Below are 9105 nucleotides of genomic sequence, written 5' to 3'. Positions count from 1 at the left end.
GAGGCCCAGGACCGGTTCAGATAATCGTCACTGGTAGTGCTGGTTGCCGTGAGCGGGAATCGAACTCGGTGTGTAAACATCGGCACTGGGGAGACAAAGGCGGCCGGGGGGGTGATGATAAGTAATTTGTTGATGGCGAGGTCGTTTCTGAAAAAGAAACCTGCATGGCTGAGTGGGCCCCTACCTGGCAAACTTTAACTCCACTAACAACAAAACTGACACCTTTTGCAAGGAATCATGCTTACATTAACCACAATACTTGCAGTCAAATGCAAACAAAAAACATACTCTGATCATTTATGCATTGTCCTTGAAACTGATTGGTCCACACCAGAGACAGATTTCTTTAGAGCCTAGTCTCACATGGTGTTCGACCAGATGACGCCTTTTGGCGTCATTATCAGAGTATTGTTTTTTGTTTGCATTTGACTGCAAGTATTGTGGTTAATGTAGTAAGCATGATTCCTTGCAAAAGGTGTCAGTTTTGTTGCCAGAAAAAAGGGGAAAAACCCCTATTAGTATATTTTGGTACTGGCAAAGGAGGTCCCATGATGAAACTTTAACTCGTTCACATGTTGGGGTTCAGTAAAACAATGTGTGTGTGTGTGCCACATGCCCTCCACCACACGACACAGCCGAATGAATAACGGCGATGGGTTTGCGTGAGAGAGATTCTTAGTGTGTCATTACGTCCAGAGACTGCCTATTGTTTTATGTGTGCCTTTGTATGTGTCTCTTTCTATGTATCTCTGTGATATCTGTCTGCTTATATGTCTGTCTATATGTTTCTGGTTCTGTATTGTATCTCTCTCTCAAATTTAGCATTCTCAGGAAGAACGTAATCAACCAGGTAGGGTGTTGACTGTTATGTTATCCGACTCTCTCTGTTGTATTACATTACATTTCTAAGTATACTAGATTTGTCTTTCTATTTCATTTATACCTGATGACGATTGCTTGTGTTGCAATGGAAACGTCGTATGCTAGTATTTAATTTATTATTTTCTCTTTATACGTGACTTTACCGAAAGAACCAAAGAGTAATTCCTGCAGTCACGAAAGCTCCAAATTCAGTTTTATTTTCTTGGTTTTTTCGGTAAAGTCACGTAAAAGGGAAGTAATACAATAATACAAATAAAACATAATAAAATTATTCTCACGACGTTTTGTTTTATTTTTATTATTTTATTACTTCCCTTCTACGTGACTTTACCGAAAGAACCAAGAAGATGAATCCCTGCAGTCACGAAAGCTTTAAATCGAAATTTAAGTTTTATTGTTTTATATTCCGAGTGGCATGTTCATGTTCACGCGTGGAGCCCCTGAGCGTGTCTATTGTTGTCTAGATGCCGAGTGATCTATTCTTGTGCTGCCCTCAGAGCGTCTTGCAATGCTGCAGTGTCTCACGCGCCCATTCGTCAAGCTCAGCCAATCAAACACGTTGGAAGGGGTGGCCTAAAATGCTAACTAGGTACGGAAGCGTCGCCTATTGGTCAATGAATCACGTTCACGGACGTGCCTCGACTTACGAACGGGTTGAGTTCATGAGATCCGTTCGTAAGTCGGGGTGTCTGTAAGTCGGACTGTCCGTAAGTCGGGGTGTCCGTAAGTCGGACTTTAGCTGAGCCTGGCCAGGCGGCTCGGGAAGAGACGAGACGACCCCCCCCCCCCCCCCTCTGTGCCGGGGGGTTGTTTGACCATACTTCCCCATTCAGGTTTAGTGCGGAGTTGGTGGTACACGCTGTGAGCATTGTAAAGTACATGGCGGTCCACATGTCCTGTGACCCCCCCCCCCCCATACCATTTTAATTATCTTCAAACTCAATTCTTTTTTGCGCACCCATGGGGGTTGTGAGAAGAAGGATTTATTTAAGCCCGAAACAGGAGGAGGATTTCTCCACAAGCCTGCGGCTCTCGCCCGATGACGGAGCTGGTCGTTGTAATTGCCGGCGAAACGTCACGAAACTCGAATGGTCAATTTCGATTTAAAGCTTCTTTCGTGACTACTGCAGGGATTCATCTTGGTTCTTTCGGTAAAGTCACGTAGAATGGAAATAATAAAATAATAAAAATAAAACATAATAAAATATTATCTTTTAATAAAATATGTTTTATTTTTATTATTTTATTATTTCCATTCTACGTGACTTTACCGAAAGAACCAAGAAGTCGAATGGTCAATGTTGTCCGTGCAGGGGTCACCTGCACTACACGACGGAGCGCTGCCCCACAAAGCATCTGAAGATGATACATCATTTGTCTAATAATAAACTAAATTTAGAACAAAAAAAAGATTTATTTCAACGTGAATTGCCTAAAGAAGATAACATTTTAAGTTGTCCGTATCACAAAGCGCTGCTGCCAACGCGACGTTTTGGCCGCTTGTGTTGAACCAGAGAGTGTATCACTCCGAAATATTCACCTCGAAATGATTTGTCGAGTCGTGTCAGCTGATCTTTCATTGTTCTCGAAGCTTCGGGCAGCGTCGAAGGGGTTTGTGTGGTGTGGACTTGGAGGGTCGTGGGGCCGGCATTTGAGTGCTTTGTTGATTTGTATCGTCGTAGATTAGAAGTTTTCGTGACTGCAAGGATGCACACTCTTTGGTTTTACCGTATCAATTGATACGGTAATTTTGCTGTGACGGTTCCACCTGAAGACGGAAGCTTGTGTTGCCTCCGAAACGTCGTGATTTAATTTAATTTTCTTTTTTAACCTACGTGACTTTACCCGAAAAAACCAGAGTATGGATTTGTATCGATTTCGATCTTGATTTGAAGCTTTCGTGACTGCAGGAATCCACACTCTTTGGATCTTTCGGCAAAGTCGCGTAGGTAGAAAATAAAATAAATCACGACGTTTCGGGCGCAACACCAGCAGCGTCCGTCATCAGGTGCGCCCGAAACGTCGCGATTTATTTTATACCCACGTGACTTTACCGAAAGAACAAAAGAGTTTGTTTCGTGTTGTTTACAAACGCCTACCGTGGGTAGATAAGACAGTTGTACGACTTTCACGGGAAGGCCTAGAACACGACAAGGGCTTATTTTAATAACACCATCATCATCATATTCTTAGGTTTTTTCGGTAAAGTCACGTAGGTAAATTTTTTTAATAAAAGTAAAATTTCTCTCACTTGATACAGCTATCGTGCTGTGACGGTTCCGCCTGAAGACGGAAGCTTGTGTTGCCTCCGAAACGTCGTGATTATTATTTTATTTTTATTGACTTTTATTAATTTACATTTTTTTTTAAAAACATAAGAATATGAATCCTTGCAGTCACGAAAGCTTCAAATCTAGAACCATCATCATGTCAGAGGTCACTCACAACAGGCCCACCTCGTGAAGAATATCCCGAGTTGGGGGGGGGGGTCAAGGCGAGCCATGGAGGCATTTTCCCGTCCAAGCCGGTGAGTAGCTTTATTAGTTGTGTACACAACTCAAGCGAAACACACACAAAACCCCAACCTCGACATCCTCCTCCTCCTCCTCGTCGACATCGCCGCTGCTGCATTTTGCCCCTCGTGAGAGAGAGGGGAGAGAAAAAAAATGACAAACCGCAATTCCAAAAATACCTCATCGTATATTACAAGGAATATCCACACGCAAATTTCCACGTCTTAAATGCGTTTTAAACAGTACCATCTTCTTCCTTTGCCTCAATGAAACGAGATAATTTATCAACAAACTGTATTGAACTGTCGTGTTTTTTTTGCGTGTTTTATATATTTTTGTATCACTTCGGTTTTTTTATTATTAACTTTTAATACACCGCTAAGTAGTTTTTTTTTTTTTACAACTTTTGGGTGCAAATGCTACCCATCGGGTAAAAGGGGGTCCCCTGTGCATTGCTTTGTCAAATGCGGAAAGTGTCCGCCGATATATAGGCACCGAGATGCTGTCGCCCCAAGTCGAAAAACGCAACCTTGGGGGTTATAGGGGGTGGAGACTCGAGGCGCGTGGGTGCGACGATGGATCCGATTGGCTAACGGCCCCGCCATTCGTCGTCACAATGGACCACGTGACAATGGACGACGTCACAACGGGCCACGTCACAACGGACACGGCGCGCTCGAGGTCGGGGCGGGGCACGCGCGCGTTGGGAGAGGGCGCGCGTCGCTGGCCCAACAACAAACAAACAACAAACAAACAACAACCGCCGCTCGTCACCGAGTTGGCGGCGACGTCCACCACGGCGTTGTCCACCACACGAGGCGGCGGCCCTCCTGAGGCCGTGACGAAGGCTCGCTCGCCGGCAGGCGGTCACGGGACAGACCCAGGTGCCGCGTGCGCGGGTCAAACTCACCCAGAGCACCCAGGACGGCCATAGATAGAGTGACCTTCGCCGACCTCCACATTAAAAGCCAGACATCGATATGGGGGTTGGGGGGGCTAAAGTCTCTTGCAAAAAAGGAGACCTGGGGGTAAGAATACAATCAAAGGCCATTTTCTCTCCGCGGCGAGAGAATTTGAGCAAAATGCGTGAGTCTGTAAATCGGCACGTGTTGTTATCCTGTCTTCGATACGACTGTTAGAGCATCGTCGTCGTCATCATCATTATTAAAGCATGTTTCTAATATTCCAAACGCAGGTGCGGTTATATAAAATTGTTTGGGGGTCGTTTTAAAGTTATCAACATTTAGCGCGGGCATACAAACAGTAACTTCCCTAGGATCGCCAAATCTACTGTACACTTTTATAAAAAATCTGCTAAGAATGCCGATACAACTTTCCCTCTCTCTTCTATGAGAATCTAACATTTGAAGAAACTCTTTGTGAGCGAAGAATGGGGGGGGAGGCGGGCGATAAACCTATGCAAAGGCAAATATCCCCCATATAGCCTTTTAACAGACTTGGGGAAAGTGCCGAGCACCTACGAAGGCCGGCACGGCACACGAGAGAGGGGGCTGTTTGTGACCAGAAACCACGCCCGGCCGCCTTTGTCTCCCCAGTGGCGATGTTTAACACACCGCACCGGCTACTCACTCGGAGGCCGGGTCGACAGTACCGGTTCAGATAATGGGTCGCAAACGCGGTGTTGGTGGCGGCCGAGAGCGGGAATCGAACTCGGCTACGCTGCCCGCGCACACAAACACACGCCTACATATGCGCGCTCGTGAAAAATGCTGAACTCATCCACCAGGTTCAGGTTGCCTTGGGGGGGGGTTATAGACCGTGGCGTCACTTGGCGATGTCTGAAGACAAGCTCCGGAAGCCCACGAGCTCACGAAAGCAATATGTAGAAAAAGTTGAACCGGTGTTAAAATAAAGTTAAAAAATATATATATGTACGCTGTCGATATTTTTTTTTAAAGCCATGCAAAAGTGCTATCAAATGTTGAATAACACCGTTCGTCGAGGGGTTAAAAGTGAGAACACTTGTTATTTTTGTATTCGTCGTTTTAAAAGCACAAGCTAGTGGAGAACAATATTTACATAAATAAAACCACAAAACAATGTAACTGGAATTCAAACGAGGGCACGCAGATTTAGTTTGCATTCTTTTTCTGTGGGTGGGGGTTGGTGGTGGGGTAGGGGAGTCGAACCTTAACATAAAAAAAAAATCACTTAAAAAATACAAAAACACGAAAAGCGACCGATTCCGGTCTCGTGAAGGCAGGCGCTGTGCTAGAATAGGCCGGCATCGGCGAAAATGACACGGAAGCGATGGTGGTGAAGTTGGTGGTGACGGTGGTGGTGACAATGGCGGTGAAGATGGCGATAAAGTTGAAGTTTGGTGGTGACGATGGTGGTGACGATGGCGGTGACGATGGCGTTGAAGTTGGCGGTGAAGTTGGTGTTGAAGTTGGTGAAGTTTGTTAATGACGTTGGTAATGAAGTTGGCGGTGACGATGGCGGTGACGATGGCGGTGACGATGGCGTTGAAGTTGGAGTTGAAGTTTGTTGATGACGTTGGTAATGAAGTTGGCGGTGACGATGGCGTTGAAGTTGGTGAAGTTTGTTGATGACGTTGGTAATGAAGTTGGCGGTGACGACGGCGGCGACTGTGGCGAGCTGAGACACGCCGCGTGTGTGGGCAGCGGTCGTGCCGTGACCGCTCGTTCGCTACCACGACGACTTCCCCCTTCCCCCATCCTCGTTTAGATCGCTGCGACGGCACGTCTGGCGGTGCCAGCCAGAGCCTTAGAGGAGGGGGATGCGGAGGAGGGAGAGGAGGAGGAGGGGGGGGGGAGATGGGGGGAAGGAGGAGGGTGAGAGGAGGAGGGTAGGAGGAGGGTGGGAAGGAGGGGGGGGAAGGAGAGGGGGGGAAGGAGGAGGGGGGAAGGAGGGGAAGGAGGAGGGGAAGGAGGAGGGGGGAAGGATGAGGGGAAGGAGGAAGGGAAGGAGGAGGGGGGAAGGAGGAGGGGAAGGAGGAGGGGGGGAAGGAGGAAGGGAAGGAGGAGGGGGGAAGGAGGAGGGGAAGGAGGAGGGGGGGAGGAGGGGAGTGGGAAGGAGGGGGGGGCTGAGCACTCGAGCGAGTGGAAGCGATGCATTAGTTTAGCTGATTACTACTACTACCCACTACTACTACTACCCACTACTACTACTACCCCTCGACGCCCCGCCCACTCGCCACTCCGCACCGCCCCCTCCTCCTCCCCAACGAGATCTGTGTTTCACAGTAAAATCCGAGGATGTATAAAATTATTAATATTAACACGGCTACTCATCATTAACATTATAATACAGCATACCGGGTGAGGAGGGTTATTCAAACTTACCAGCGACTAAATGTATTTGCGAGTAAAAACAAAAAGCCAAAACTACAAACTTTAAAAACAAAACCTACAGAGTGATAACATTAATAGTACACACACGCACACTTGTAATAAAATATAGCTATGAACCGTTATTTTAGATTGTAACGCGAATGAGAGTTAAGCTGGTAGAGATGGGGGGGGGGGGCGATGCCGGACGGCGTTTCGACTTAGCAGGCACAAGGTGAGATGGTTTTTACTTAAATTAATCAATTCAAGGGAGCCATGAACTCCAATGTCGCGCAGCTGCTGCAGAAGAAGCCCTCTCTCCTGCTGCAGCAGAAGCCCTCTCTACTGCTGCAGCAGAAGCCCTCTCTCCTGCTGCAGCAGAAGCCCTCTCTCCTGCTGCAGCAGAAGCCCTCTCTCCTGCTGCAGCAGAAGCCCTCTCTCCTGCTGCAGCAGAAGCCCTCTCTCCTGCTGCAGCAGAAGCCCTCTCTACTGCTGCCAACACGTGACCACTGGGGGGGGGGGGGGGTACCACCACCACCGCACGCTGCAGGCGGCCCAAGCACGACGCGTCGCTCGGATGGAGACCACGCGGACCGGAATCACTGTGTGTTAGTGTGTATCACTGTGTGTTAGTATACATCAGTGTGTGTCAGTGTGGATGTGTGCCCAGATGTGTACGATTTTAACGACACCGGGGGGGCACAGCCAACAAAGCCATCCGTGCCACACAGCCCCTGCCACAGGGACGCATGCTCTCACCCCCCTCCAGCGTAACCCAATCATTCCTCACGCCGCGTCTTCACGCGATGGTGCATTTTCTGGATTTGAAAATAAAATAAAAGCGAAAAATGACCCCGAAGTTTTGGTTTCGCGTCTTACGTCCCGACGGAGCGTCTAAATCATCCGAGTACGGTGAAAACCGCCCTACGGCGCAAACACACCCTACCCTACCTACGACTTACAGCCTTCGCTCGCCTACAGCCTCACTCCGCAAACCCACCCCCGCGTGCGGCCCTCTCCGCGTACAGGCCGAACTCGCAACGAAAACTACAGCCTCCAGGTTACAGCGGACGCCACCTGCCTACGGGGGGGGTGGGCATCCGACGCTCACGCGCAGCCGTCCCCTCAAACTGTCGTCGTCGCCGGAGGTGCCGTCCCTGCTGCCGCTGCCAAGTCGGAAGGCCGCTGCCGATCGGTGCGCCAACCTTCGCGCCCCCCCCCCGCCGTAGCTCCGGAGGAAAGGGGAGGCCGAGTGACCCCCCCCCCCGCGCCCACTTTGCTCCGCGCGGGGCGGAATGACAGCCCCAGATTTGGCTCGAGACGGCGGTGGCGGCGGCATCGTCGGCACGTGCCCGGTGGATCGACAAGCTTGGCTATTCGAGGAGGAGGCCTTCATCCAGCAGCGGATTGGCCACGGCTAATGACGACGATTGGTCTGTTGAGCACACGGAGCGTTGAGACGTCACGCGAAGAGTTGGGCGACTCGGCCAGCTGCCCCCCCCCCCACCTTGTGGTAACGTAGTGTTGTGGTAACGTGGGCCACCGACAGACGCCACTCCGGCGAGCCGTCACCGCTCACCAGGCCCCGTCAAACCGCGCTCCGGGACTGCGGGCGGGGTGGGTGGGGGTGGGGTTTCTCGGTGACACTGCGGGGGGGAGGGGGGGCGGTCTTGGTTCGACGTCCTCACCGCGTCCTCGCCGCGTCGTCTCCCGTCTCGCGAAACAAACTCGACCGGCGCCGACCCTCTCGGCCGCTCGGTTCCAACCCCCCAAAAACCAACCCACTGGAGCGTGCGTGCGCGCCGCGGCGGTGGGGACAGAACATCATTTGGCTTTCCCGCGGTTACTTTAATCCTAAACTATCGCTAGGGGGGAGCGGGGGAGGAGGAATTTTCGTTTAAAAAATTTGCGTTGATACGCGGCAACGAGGGTCCCCCCCCCCCCCACTCCCACTCGACGTAGCGACCCCCCTCGCGACGTCGGATCGATCGAAGCCGGCGGACGTCCCGGTCTCACGTCCGCTGCGGACCGTGGCTCGCCCACCCCGCCCGCACCGCCCGCACGCCACTTCTTCATCCGTTAACGACGCCGCTCGTCGTCGAGGCTCTGTAGCGATCGCCGGGATGACGACGGCGAGAGACGCGCGGCCGCCCGCGGGGTTCTCCGTGCGGCCGCGTTCTCGCGGACACCTCTTCTCGTTCCCTTCATCGTCGTCGTCCTCTTCCTTCACCTCTTCCGCCAGGTGGATGACACCTAGAGGGGGGGGGGGGCGTTTCAAAGGCAACGGTGAGACTGAGGGTGCCACCGCAAGCACGAGCACTCGTGACGAGACGTCAACCACAGCGGGAGCCATGAGCCCCAGATTGTTCCGAGTGGGTGAGCGAGAGGGTGAGCGAGTG

The 9105-nt window shown here is 50.9% G+C and overlaps 1 protein-coding gene across 1 annotated transcript in view; it reads right to left on the bottom strand.

Annotated features, from left to right (window-relative positions):
* Nucleotides 1–3392: 3392 nt before the first annotated feature.
* LOC144951864 (pleckstrin homology domain-containing family A member 7-like) overlaps nucleotides 3393–9105 on the bottom strand; it is a 158674-nt gene continuing 152961 nt past the window's right edge. Inside the window, 1 exon segment of the mRNA XM_078882214.1 lies at nucleotides 3393–8959. The gene's annotated coding sequence lies outside the window, so the exon portion shown is untranslated.

Source organism: Lampetra fluviatilis, chromosome 64 (genome assembly GCF_964198595.1).
Source record: "Lampetra fluviatilis chromosome 64, kcLamFluv1.1, whole genome shotgun sequence".
NCBI lineage: Eukaryota > Metazoa > Chordata > Hyperoartia > Petromyzontiformes > Petromyzontidae > Lampetra > Lampetra fluviatilis.
The sequence above is the reverse complement of the archived record's forward strand: the minus strand, read 5'-3'. Positions and strand labels throughout refer to the sequence as shown.